Consider the following 14,830-nt stretch of genomic DNA (forward strand, 5'->3'; position numbering starts at 1 on the left):
CTTCAAGTGCCACGACCACCAGGGCAACACTCCTTTCCCCATCTTTCTGTCTCTCTCAGCCTTGCAGTCTCAAAAGCGCATGTACCATCTTCCCCACATTCACCCACCTTTTAGCAAAATTGCTGGAAGTCCGCACTTCTCTCTCAGCCCTCAGTTTCCTTTTCATCTGGTATCTGAAAATGTTGATGAGGCGTAGGCCAAAGAAAAATGTATTTGTCTTCCGCCATTTCAGTCTAGACCACCACACAACCTCTTTCGCTACAGCTACGAAACAGAGGAAAATTGCCTTCCCTTGCCGGCCAAAAGAAGGCAGCGGGGCAATCTTCATGATGAAATCAGCCAACAAGCGGACACGTCCTACGCGTGACACCAGGTGTTCAACATAAACCCATGTACCAGATATGCTCGGGCACTAGACGAAGGCGTGCAGAACGGTTTGGACGCTCTACGCACATCTCGGGCAGGTCCTTGCCTGTAGAGTTTATCTCGAACAAGTAAATCTGCCCTGTAGCACTGCCAGGCCAGGGATTTCTGGAAGTTATCTATAGGCTCCGGCCCGAAAGTTCTTCAGAGCAGACTGGCGAGTTGAAATTCTTCGACCTCTAGAGTCACCCCAAGTACAATGTCTTTTGCGTTCACCACTAACCCTCTATACGACGCCATAGTAGAACTTCCAATAATCGCATTGCCCAACTCGCTGAGGAGCGTAAGCGCCTGGCGACACTCAAGATGCCAGACACCCAAGCTCTGTCTACGCTTGATCCAAGATTGCAGCTCACTCAAACAGACGAGCTGCGGGAAAGCGAGTCTGACAAAGAGCAACCACACCTGCTCGCCGTCGTTGAGGAAACGCTTAATATGCCGCAGCCTCAGCGTATGTCTGCGCATCAATAGCCACGGCATACCATGCCTACAGTTCATAGGGTTTTGATAGCAACTAGACCGCCTGACCAGCGAAGTCCGTCCCTATCATTAGAGGAGGAAAAGCAAACGCTCCAGCGTGACCAGGTACGAACGAGGACAAGGCACGACGATGAGGTGGTAGTAAATGAACGGGGTAACGTATGTGTTCGCCACCTCTGCCCGACCTTTGCAGGATAACTTACTCTCGACCCATTTCTGGGTGAGACTGGCTACCATGCTCATCATCTTGCTCCAGTTGTGCTCCAGTTGGAGGTCTGGTCTGAACCAGACGCCGAGGAATTTGCGTCATATCCCGAAACAACATTTCCACATCCTTGTTCACGCGAGATGCTTCACAACGTCTCCAGTTGCCGATGTTATGGCTCGAATACGAGTACAGGCAGAAGAGACGAGATAGGCACTCTTGATGGACCGAACGCACGATATTGAAAGGTTCCGTTAGGTGACCATTCATCCGGAGATGAATGGTCACCTTACTACCGAGCAGGTGTCGCTGTACATGGCAGCGATCCAACCGCGAAAAACAGGATCGGAACTGGCCGCCCTGAGAGTAGTCATCATATATTGATGGTCAACCCTATCAAATGCTTTTTTACGGATCGAAATTGCCAGGTTTCTTAACTACCCTAAAAAACGACGTAGCGCAAGAGGTGAAAGTTGTTGTGGATGGACCTGTTTGGGACGGCGCATGTTTGTACGTCTCGAACCAATTTCTCGATGACTTGCGCCAACCTCTTCCCTAACAATTTGATTATCTCATGTACAAGACAAAAGTTGAATGTAAAAAACATTTAGCAAAGTCTTTTCATAATAAATGGAAATCGTAATAATGGTAATAACAGCGGTAGTGGTGGTGATGGTGATAATGATAAAAATAAAAATAATGATATGCTCCAGCTGCTAATACTACAAATACTACAACAACTACTATTCTGATAGCACAGGAATCTGGGGTCAAAACAACAATACCATTGATAACAGAGATGATAATAATAATAATAAAATGAGCAAATGGAGCCTCTCCATGGCCTGATTAATGATACATCGAGTGATGGTGTCACAATAAAGACACTGGTAATTGCGCAACCTGGTAATAGCTACCTCATATGAGTGACAATGAATAAACACAATATTGTGAATAACGGTGGTAATGAAATTGAAGCCATTGATGGTGACAGTGTTACACCTGGTAGGTTTAGAGATTCTGGTCTAGTTCCAGCCTGTCGGTATCCAGAAAGGGACCACCACACACTGCGTAGATGGAACAAATAAATTAATGCTGTAGTCATGGATTGATACTACCTGAGCAACCTGGTAGATGCAAATGGTGCTCAAATTAGGAGTTACTGTCAACGTATGTATGATTATTGGTGGGAAAAGAGATTTTTCAACTCACAGAACAGACTATGAGATCAAGTTAGAGCAATAAGGAAAAATCGTTAGTTCACAGAACTAGAACTCCAAGCCATCAAAAGACAGGTCTTGGAAAATCGCAGCAGACATATCGATGAAAATACAGTTCTTACTAATAAAAGTAATCACATAGCACATGAAAGAAACAGTGGCAGTTTACTTGATGAGAGACATATAGGTGATCTAAAAGAAGACAATAAAACTAATGGTGACATGACAGATGAACAAAAAGTAATCTATGACAGAATAAAGGCAAGACTACAGTAGAACGATAGCGACATTATTTTCAACCTTAAAAAGGTTGAACGGTAGAAGTTGAACCAAGAAACGAAAAAATGTCAATGATAATCTGAAATACATCAGAACAAACAACATCACAAAAACAAATAATTTGATCAAGGCAGAACGTATTGTTGTAGCAGAAAATGTGTGTTGATGTTAAGAAAAAAGAAATATAATAGGGGTGACAAAAGAAAAGACCCATGGTGGAAAAGAAGAATCCAGGCAGGGTTACACACGCTCTCGAAGGAAATGTCTGTGTTAGAACAAAAATGAGAAATTGAAACTTAAAAGCGAACAAAAATACAGGGCGCTGAAAAGAAAGTATAATATTGAAAGAAAGGGTCTAAAAGTAGTAGTGAAGGAACCCAAACAGCGCCTCGTTGCAAACAAAGCAAAGATGGTAAGATACGACAAAAGAATGAAGGGTTACCACCCTAATAGGTTATTCAAAGTAGATCAGAAGAGATTCTCTAAAGAAATAAATGGAGAGTGTACAGATGAAACGTTGATACCAGATAGCAATGAAAGTCAAAGATTTTGGAGTGACATCTGCAGCAAAGACAAGGAACACAGAAAGGATGCTGAATGGTTGCAAGAACTGAAACAAGCAGTAGTCTGTGCGAAATAGGAATAACTAGTAATTTCAGTTAGAGAAGTGAAGGAAATCGGGAAGAAAAATGAGCAACTGGATGGCACCAGATGGAGTTCAAGGCTACTGGATCAAAAGATTTGGTGAATGTCATGCTCGAATAGCTGCGCAACTCAACAACGTGTTAAGTGTCGACAAAAATGTTGCAAGCGTAAGAGCAGAGGTAACAAGGATCAACTCCTGGTAGACACAACTATCAAGAGGAGGAAAAGTGAGTTAGCTATGCCATGGATCGACTATTGTAAGGCGTATTATATGATCCCACAATTTTGGATAATGGAATGTATGAACCTATTTGGTATTGCATTGAATGTTGAGCGATTGTTGGAAAAAGTATGGCGAATTGGAGGACGGATTTGACAGCATACGGAAGAAGTTTAGGAACAGTAGAAATCAGGAGGGGCTTCTTCCAAGGGGACTGCCTTTCCACACTGATCTTTGTTCTGTGCTTGATACCACTAACACTGATTCTGAGGAAAGCAAAAGATGGGTATGTATTCAAAAGCCACCAACAAAAAGTCAACAATTTGTTATTCACAGATGACCACAAAGATGAAGCCTAAGTCAGTTCTTTCGTTGATAGAGTCTATACTTTCAATGCTGATATCACAATGGAGTTTCGACCGAGAACGTGTAGTGTATTAGTCTTGAAGAGAGGTAAAATCAAATGTATGGACAGGCTATCGATACGACGGAGAAGGTTATGAAGCAGATAGAAGAGACGGGCTATATGTACTTGAGGATTTTGGAAATCGATAAATTGATGTAGTTAGAAATGACAGAAAAATTTAAGGTGTAGTACTTTCGCAGACTAAGACTGATACTTAAGTCGAAGTTAAACGGACGGAATAAGATCGAAGCTATCAACACCTGGGCGGTTGCACTCCTTAGATATGGAGCAGGAGGTAATCGGCTGGACAGAAGACGAACTAAACAGCTTAGACAAAAAGACAAGGAATTTGCTAACTAGATATGGGTCACTTCACCCAAAAAGTGATACAGACAGACTGTATGTAGCAAGAAAAGGAGGGGGAAGAGGACTTATTGGATGCGAATACAGCATTAGAGAAAAAGCAAACAACATACCATGGTATCTAAAAATGCTACAGAACCGCTATTATTACAAGTAAAAAGTTGAGGCTTGTATAGGATGAAAGATTGCAATGATAAAGCACTCTACAAGAAATTGAAAACGAATGAAACTGAAAATAGGCGGTAAAGAAAAGAATACATGGGCAATTTCATAGGAATGTTGAAGATAAGACAGACAGAGAAAAAAAAATGCCTGTGGATGACTAAAAGTGATTTAAAACCGGAAACGGATGCTCTAATCTGTGTTGCCCAAGAGCAAGGTCTAAGAACAAACTACATAAAATACCGAACATCAAAATTTGCAGAATCTGTGGACAAAATGGTGAACCCACATGTCATATTGCCACCCAATGTACGCCACTACATTGCAAAGGCAATACTACTACTACTACTACTACTACTACTACTACTACTACTACTACTACTACTACTAATAATAATAATAATAATAATAATAATAATAATAATAATAATAATAATGATAATAATGATAACAGATTTACTTGTCACTTAAACAGTTGAGCATGTCCCTTGTTGGCTTACAATTTGCGCATCTCTGATCACGAGCAGAATTAGTGGGGAAGCTTGAGAGTCATGTGGAGTTCTTTGAGGTTTGAATAATTTGCCTTCGGAAACATGAATGTTCTGTTCAGCATCCTTAAACAACTGTTATTAAGGGACCTCTTGAGTAGGATGGGCTACTCAACTTAAAGCAAGATCTAACTGGGCTTCGCCTGCAAGGTCATGTGCTGTGTATGTCGATATGAAATCCCCATGCCACATGCGTATGGACGTGATGCATGTGCTCGTGTAACATTACCAGACGGGTAGTAATGTTGGGTATATTGGGCTTCATATATTTTTACCCCATTGTATCTCTGATGGTTATGCACCGCTCTCTGGCTCAGTGATAATAATAATAATGAAAATAATAATAACAATAGGAGGCACTTTATATTATCCCACTTTTTTCTTCATGTTTTGTAATGTCCAGTGTTATTTTTGCCGATCCTTGTGTCTAATAAAGAAAAGATAATAATAACAATAGATCGCAAATATTCTGTGAGTAACACGCAAGCATCTTTATTTCAAATGCATGTTATTTCTTTTCATTGTTTCCTCTACTGCCACTACAATAAGTTGTTTATTGGAAGCTAAGAGACGTCGATACAAACATCAAACTACAGCCCATATCTCAAATCCCTATCAATATTTCTTCATCAGAAGTTTTGATACGGATGTGATATTTTCCTCCTTACATCAATCTAGAAATATAAACTTCATCAGCTGCCACAACTAATTAAACAAAAACTGACAAGGATTGATAACATAAATGACTTTCAATGTTAGCGCATTGTTACATATTTATATGGGTATGTTGTATTTTGAATCTAGTTCTATTAAGTGTGTATCCTAAAGTTTAAGCATGCAAAGCGGAAAATAAAAAAAAAATCAAAGTCAATGAAAATGGCAATGAAAAGCAGAACTAAAAAGGAAGGTAACAATTTCTAGACATTCTTTTTCAACCAATATTCATTTTTGATGGTATTTATTGTTCAATAAGACAGAAAATTAATTTAAAGCTATTGTTACGCTTGACATACTAGACTGCTTGATGACTATATTACTAAAAAATAACAGAAAATCTCTTAATAAAGGTTAAATTTGATCAAATAATTCTTTAGGAGTAATGTTTTTGATCCTTTTTTGAATATATAGAGTAGTGAGACGTGCATATTGCAAAAGAGACGTAAAGTCTGACTGTGCATGTTTCAATAGCATATGATGAACATGACTCAATGAAATAACGATTGGCAGTCTCTGTAATCAGACAAACAGGAATATTGACTATTTGGATTCTGAAATCACAAACAACCTTAGTAGTTGAAACCTTAAATTAATATCTAAGACCGATGGTTAACAATACTATATAATTTAATAAGATACATCCTATTAGTACACAACGTAGAAATATGAAGCAAACAAATATTGTTTTTCGTGAAAATGGCGTGGTGGTATAGAGAAAAATTTGACCTGCAAAGAGCATCACGATTCTCTTTCTCACTCTCGCTTTCTCATTCATAATCTTCCGCCCTCTCTCTCTCTCTCTTTCTCTCTCTCTCTCTCTCTCTCTCTCTCTCTCTCTCTCTCTCTCTTTCTATCTATCGCTCGCTATATATGTATATATTTTATATACAAACATACACATATATACATACATACACACACGCACACACACAAACACACACACACATATATATATATATACACACACATACATACATAGATACATACATACATACATACATATATATATATATATATATATATATATATATATATATATATATATATATATATATATATATATGTATGTATATATGTATGTTTATATATTCGTTACACACGACAGGGACACACGCACGTATATACTGATAGATACATACATGCATACATGCACGCATACATGCCTGTATACATACAGCTACACGAATAATGTTAATATGATTCAGTTTAAAACGAAAATAAGGCACCTGTAATTACATACTTCTGCATGTAAAGGATGGGTGTTTCACATTTCTTAACATTTTTGAGGTAGGCTTTAGCAGCTTTTACTTAACAAGTAACTATTTCAAGATTACCTCAAAGACTTCAAACTACTAGTTGATGAATATCGAGTCTTATTAACGTAAATACATACACTGTACGTAGTTTTTATGGATGTGGATATAATCCTATTCATCACAAAACGATAATGACAGACCTATTAGGCAGCTCTCATACATTATTTTACAAAACATATTTGATGATACATATAAAAATAGGTAGGTAGGTAGGTTGGTAGACAGACAGACATACAGACAGACAGAAAGATAGATAGATAGATAGATAGATAGATAGATAGATAGATAGATAGATAAATAGTTAGAAAGATAGACAGATAGGTAGAAAGCGCGATAGATAGATACATAATACTTATATACACATATGCACAATCACACGTACATGCTCACACATGCACAAATATATATGAATATAAGCATATATACCTTCACACACTTGCACGCACATAAGAATGACACACACATTCGCTCTGACATACACATGCATATATATACATATATGATCAATCAAACTTAATGTCGGTAAGTATCCAAGTATCCAAAAATTTTTAGCTATTGCCTTGGCGTCACACCCCACTCAGAAACCTGTAAGAGCAGCGCACAGATGTATAAAAACTGGCCTCTGATATTCAAGATAACTAGTAATGATATTCATATATGTGAGATATCAAATGCTCTTATACCAATAATCGTATATATGTTAAAATGCAGGAATATGAATCGGTTTAACACGCACATTTCTTCCTGGAGTCTCATTCATATTTAGAAATTCCAAGTAAAATAAAATGTTATTTAATACAGTTACAAATAGATAGAACATTGCACGAAGTACACTAATTAGTGTGCACGTAAACTTCACATAAAATGACACGCATAAAATGGCGCGCGTGCACACACACACACACAAACAAACAAACAAGTCTTACATGCATACATATATGTATTAGTACATTAGTGCAGAATAATTATCAGTAAGAAAAATACATACTAGCCATAATCGTTAATAAATACTTGAATCATACGAAATACATTACAGGCACAAACTTATTGAATCTAATATAAATGTATTAAGAAGTGTACAAGATTAGAAATTAGGTAATGTAAATTACAAGAAGGCAAAAACTTCAGGAAAAAGTAATAGCTAAAGAAATAATCATATTAGCGTAATTTAAAAGGTGATGACGTGATGACAAATTGACGTGATCTTTAGAAAAATTATATCTTAGTGCATTTGTGAAACTGGTAACTACCTCACGTCATCTATAACATATATCAATGCTAATGAAGAGAACAGAATAGATAATTTGAAAATATTTGTGATCTAAATATTTCATGTTGTAAGGAACAATTCTATTCCGTGGTTCTGTTAAGGGTATAAGCATTATAGAAGCCTTTGCTATTTAAATACGGCATGCTATCTTGTTTTCTGTATATGAATAAAGTTTGAAAGAATATGGCAATTTAGATTATGAATCATGCTGCAAATTTTCCGTTTCTGAATATAGTAAAAGAATAGCGCAAGAGGAATCCTGGTGCTATTTCGAAATGTAACGTTATGGTTATTATAAAGAAATTTAAGTGTCTTAGCCGTGAAATAAATACCTCGCTGAACATTTAAAGTTGAGCGGGTAATTAAAAAGGTTGCTGAAATAATCCTTATTAGCTGGTGATTAGCCTACGTTGGTTAAATTTGATGAGATTATACAATTCAATATTTTTGGAAGAAAGCGCATGGTAGAATGGAACGAGTATTCATAGTACAGTTATAAAATCCAGCTATGAATTTATGAAGAGGTGCAAAGTAAGATAAAGGTATTCATTATTTGGATTGAATGATGCAAATTTGAGCTCTGGATAAACTATCTGATCTTTTTATTTAGCTGTCTTTAATGTGCTATTCATTTTGTAGGTTTCGTTTACATTAGTTTCTCTTTTTAATACACAATTATTGTAATAATATTTTAAAATATAAAAAAATTACATTAATTAAACCAATACTATAAAAAATTATTAATGCTACTATTAGGACGAATAGAGTGGTTCTGTCTTTAATTCTGTGTTTCATACAATTTGTCTTTAGTTAAAGCGATGTAGATCATTCGTCAGACTAACAGTCAAATAAGTATTATACTTTGAAGCGATAAATGACCGTTGTGTTGTTAAGGATGTCCTCTAAGTAGGGAAACACATTTCAAAATTTTAAAAGAAAACATTCAATGCGAATTTTAATTTCAGCTGAATTATTTCTCTACAAACCTATAACAGGAGGAATATTAAAAGTTGCTTTCTTTTGTTTTCGACATAGTTTTGTGATTATTTAGGATTTTTATTGTACTCTAAATAATTATTAACATCTGCCTCACTTGTGTAATTCAAACATTTTGAGAAGTGAAGTATCGAAACTTTTAATGATTAGAATTCCAGTACCTTGAGAATAATAGTCACTATTATTGTTATTGTTAATGGAAGAATTTAAGACAAATTCTGGGTTACTTGTCAGTTCAGTATGTTTCATGGAGGTACTTTCATAATCTTTAATACCTCCAGTTTTAAATGCGTTTCTTAATTATAATCTAGCTGGGTTAATAAGGTTGGTAGGAATATTTCTATAAATATATGTATTATTTTCTTAATGTGAAGTAAGATTGTTTAGGATTCAAGAATTCCGCTCTGTTTTATATATTTAGATTCAAAGTAAATACGTAGGATTACTCTTTCACGGTATTCCAAGGTGTTGTCTATATAACAATAGACTTCATGATTAAATGATAAGACGTTTGTATCTCTATGACATAAGTTCTTCTTGCGCATATCAGAATACACCAAAACATTAATCGAATTGTATACTTCATGGACTTTCTTTAAGCCACAATAGAAATAAATGTATTATTTTCCAAACTTAATGTTTTTAATAAGAGGTAAAATACACTCATTGAAACGTAGACCAAATCCTATTACCTCGTAGGTAAATTTCCGATTTCAGTTTGAGTATGAATTGCTTGTTAAGGTATTGTTTTTAATTGTAGGTGAAAACAGCATTGACTTTATTTTTGCATGGCCCAAGAGACAATCGTTTAATTGAGGTATATCATATATGACAAAATGATCAGCATAAATGTTAGAATAACAGCCACAATGTGTATTCAATGACTATATATAAGATGTCTAATATCAAATGATAAGGTTTGAAAATCACATGCTGGTAGATTTAACTCGTAAAACTAGCAGCCACGTCTTCATTAATTCTCCCCATATGAAGGTCGTTGTTAAACTAATGAAAAATTTACTAGAACATTTTTATAAGCTGTTAGGAAACATTGAAAATCCACTTGATAATACAATCCGTCTTCATCCATACAAAGATAGTACACAATATATTCTCTTAGAAAGTATTCAGGTACGCACTGCACTGTCTACTTATTCTCAACCAATTTCAGGTTGTCTATGGCAACAAATCGTGAAGAATGTCTTTCGTTTGACTGAGAAAATAGGTGTTCGCTGTCGGAAGTCACTGGGTCCGGGTTGCAGAAAGTATGCAGAGCCTGCTTGTTTTACCGATCCACATAAGTATATTTTTTGTCAAATATATGTGGATCACACATTATCAAGGATAATGTGTATCATTTAAATTCTTTTTCGGTGTCCTTCCTCTTTGAGGTTTTTGTAAACCTCTAAATATTTCAATATACCGTTCGTACTAACGTTAAAAAAGAAAGCGTTTTAGGGCATCACAGTTAATTAAACTCTTTTCGTTTACACATCAGTCAGAATGATTGTATGTGCCGATCGCCAGTCACTGAATCCTGGAGAAGTGGTGAGAAGCGTTCTGTATCTGTGTGATATAGACACCCCTACATTTGTTTTTCACCTAGTGCACCCAGATCGATAAAGAAAAATAAAACACACTAATTTCAGTGGCTCTAATTACTTCCAGCAGATCAGAACAAGCCATTGCCCTCTTCGTTAGTGCCTTGTAACCAGCTGCGGAATAAACTCACACTTTCAAACTGTTCTGTTTTGGAATCCGTCTTTATGTTCTGAAATCAAATTCTGCCGAGGTCGACTTGCCCATTCAGCCTTTCAAGGACGATAAAATAAGCATCAATTTCGCACTAACCTTCCTACGTCTAATAACAGCGGTTCAGTGGCATTTCTTAGATACCATGCTATGTTGTTTTCTTCTGTTCTAATGCTGTGTTCACATCCAATAAGTCCTCTCCCTCCCCTTTTTCTTGGTACATATAGTCTTCTGTGTCACTTTTTGGGTGGAGTGACCCATATCTACTTAGCAAGTTCCTTCTCTTTCTGTCTAAGCTTTTTAGCTCTTCTACTGTCCATGCAGTTACCGCTGACCATATCTAAGAAGTGAAACTGCCTATGTATTGATAGCTTTGATCTTATTCCGTCAGTTTAATTTCGACATAAGGATCAATCTCAGTCTGTGTAAGTACACCACCTTAAATTTTTCTATCATTTCTTTCTCCATCAATTTATCCATTTCCAAAATCTCCGAGTACTTATAGCATTGAAGGTATACACCGTATCAACTAGGGAACTGACTTGGGCCTCATCTTTACCATAAAGTTTGAGGTCATCAATGAATAACAAATGGTTGACCTTTTGTTGGCGTCTTTTGAATACATACCCAGCTTTTGCCTTCCTCAGTATCAGTATCAGTGGTATCAAGCACAGAACAAAGATCAGTGGGGAAAGGCAGACCCCTTGGAAGATGCCTCTTCTAATTTCTACTGTCCCTAAACTACTGTCCCATACTTTTTCCAAGCAATCGCTCAACATTCGATGCAATCCCAAACAAGTTCATACATAATTTTTTGGTTCACTTGTTTCTTCATTTTTTGGAAGTAGGAATGTAACACCATTAATTTGCCAAGAGTGAATTGTATTAGGTTGTTGCAAAAATTATTATTTGTAGTTCATGTCTCTCTGAGAAGGCTTCCAGCCAGAAGTTAGGAATTTTATCGTTTCCTGGAGACTTCCATTTGCTTGATTTCCTGAGAGCAGATATTATATCCTCTACCTTGATACCCTCCCACAGTTATTCTTCTAAGGAGTCAAAGTCAGTGAACGTCTGTCAATCTATTCAGCCCAAATTTTATTCCAAAATTCCTAATGGGACAGGCTTTACTGTATTTCGTATTTTTCCTATCTTCTTGTAAAATGTTTTGTGTCATTTTTAATATGTGGTTGTCCTTGAAAAAACTAACTTGCTTTTCATACCGTGCTATGCGGGCAGCTTTAGCTGATACATTTTGCTTAATAGTGTCAATGGTGATATCAATGTGAAGTATGGTTTTCAAATTATACTTGCTTCTTTAATTTTCAGATATGTGTTGGTTTAATATTCTTGTCAAACTTAAGGTATTTTAAAGATTCTGTCAGACCTGAGTAACTGAATTTGATGATTACGCTCTTGCTAAATAAGCTTTTTGTGTGAATGTTGTCGTTTTCTAATCTTTTCACCACATAGAATCGTTGAAATATTTGCTGATGCATAATACAGGTAACTGAGATCTGTAATATGAACATCAGTAGCAGAAGTTATATCCTTAAGTGCAACGTGGATATTACCAATTACTTTCAGGTTTTGGTTAAAACTGCAAATTTTAGGAAGAGTGTCACACTCATTCATGCCGGTTTCTTTAATTTTCAGCCATTCAACTATGACTCCATATTTTAGATCATGTAGTCCAGTTATGACAATTTCTGTGTGACTTCCTTCATCTTTCTAATTTTCATCTGCCTTGGTGTTTATGGTTGGTTTAGAGAGCATTTGTCTTTGGTTATTAGCTACATAATCTCCTTCTATTATTACTGCATCTTCATCAGACCTAGGTTGGTCTGTAATTATTTCCTCGGTAGTATCTTCTTTAGTTGCAACTTTGTTCCTATTATCCCTTAGTGCTTGTTTAATTTGGTCAATTAGAAATTCAGTTACTAACTTCTTCAACATGTTTCTTCTTACGTTGGCAACTTTGTTAATATCTATGTAGGATCTTACTCCAAGGCGCTTCTCTCTCCAGTCTAGGTTGGTTTCTTCAGTATTAGGTTTATTTGTGGGAAAATACATGACACGATAGAAGGGCTTAAGAATTTCTTTATTATCTCCCTTTGACCATTTTTCATTCTTTTTCTTTTGGTCATTTGATAACGAGCGTGGATGGCCATCTACTGGAATATTCCGTTGTGGGTACTTCCCGCTCCTGTATTTCGGGAAGATTTGAACCAGTCTGGTTCCTGGCTGGGTGCACATCCCTTGTTGACTCGGGTGACGGCAAATTCAGTGTGTGCTTTCTATGTTATCATTGTGGCTTGATGAGCTTGGACGTTGACATTAGGGTATTTTTGAGACAACGCTACCTCCGGGTTTTCTGAATGAAAACATCGCCCGTAATGTAGCATCTTAAAGGTAACAGATCTATATTCGTCTGTATTTGTTTTTTTTTTTGTTGACAGATTTATCTCCAGGCATAGTTCCTTTGTGGTATTGTTGAGCTCATGAATTGTTCACTTTGTCTGTGTTAGTCCGAAGAAAATTGATTTGTTTTTGTTTTACTTCATTTGTGAAACTTGCTTTCATACGCGTATATGTGTGTCCTGTACATTTAACGTAGTTGTGTAATCATTGGGATACATGTGTAGTCCTATGGGTATTAAAATGCATACATGATTGTATAGATATTCGATTGTAAGCGTAATTAATCAATTTACGTACTTACTGTTTATATTTGATAATTTGTAAACATTCCGATGTTGACTTCGCACGTATGTTTCACACGTTTCACTGAGACATCGTGCATGGGAGAAACTGAGCTATGTATGGCAGTAAAATTTCGATTTTGTGATTATTTTCGTTAAAAGGCCTCTTCCTTCAAGTCTTCCACGGGTTTCTTTTCTCATTCCAACTTGTTATTAGATTAGATTTGCCTTGTATGGAGAACTCGGTGGCGCACGTCTATGTTGTTAGTCAGTGCGGAGCTGAATCTTATTGTAATTATTATTATTATTATTATTATTATTATTATTATTATTATTATTATTATTATTATTTCCGTTGTTGTTTGTCCTTTTTGTTGTTGTTGTTGCCGTTATTGTTGTTGATATCGGTGCAATTATTGTCTAATGTAATACATCACAAGTCCAATATATTGAAATTGGATATATACTGAGAAAATTAGAATGGCTTCTGCACAAAAGCGACACGTACATTCATGAAGTGTAACATTTTGTAGGCGTAGCTGTAGCTAGAGATTTGCTTCCAGTCCACATTCTCTGGGTTCAATCCAACTGAGTAATCCCTATGACAAATGTCTTTTATCATTTCTCTGGGTTGACCAAAACCTTGTTAGCAGATTTACTACGCGGAAACTTAAGAATCCCCCTTATTTATATATGTAATCATATGTATTTATATATGCATGTGTGTCTTTGTGTAATATATCCCCTATATCTTGATAACGAGTGTTGAATTGTTTACATCCAGTTGGGATGTAAGAAACAGATTATGTACCGAGCTTAACATATCTTAAGTAGAGGGACCGATTTATTCGACTTTATTCTTTTAGACAGCGCCCCAGCACGGCCACTGCCAATGTCTGAAATTAGTAAAGATAAATGATAAAATATTATTTTCGTAGTAAGCAGAAAGCCAAAGTGGCTATGAAGTGGACAGGAATAAATAAGACAAGATGAGCCTATTCATATCCAGCCATGCAAGTTTAACATACGAAAATGCATGATTTAAATATACATGCAAAACATATAATTCAAAACGATGCTAAATCGAAAGCAGCATGAAGAAATACTAAGACCGAAATCCACAACCACA

General features: G+C 36.2%; 1 non-coding gene across 1 annotated transcript; it reads left to right on the forward strand.

Annotated features, from left to right (window-relative positions):
• The first annotated feature begins 14,125 nt into the window (after positions 1 to 14,125).
• On the forward strand, positions 14,126 to 14,233 carry LOC128247947 (U6 spliceosomal RNA). The gene has a single exon (XR_008264286.1). It is a non-coding gene; the product is annotated as a U6 spliceosomal RNA (small nuclear RNA).
• Positions 14,234 to 14,830: the final 597 nt, after the last annotated feature.

This window comes from Octopus bimaculoides, chromosome 5, assembly GCF_046866305.1.
Source record: "Octopus bimaculoides isolate indiv1 chromosome 5, ASM4686630v1, whole genome shotgun sequence".
NCBI lineage: Eukaryota > Metazoa > Mollusca > Cephalopoda > Octopoda > Octopodidae > Octopus > Octopus bimaculoides.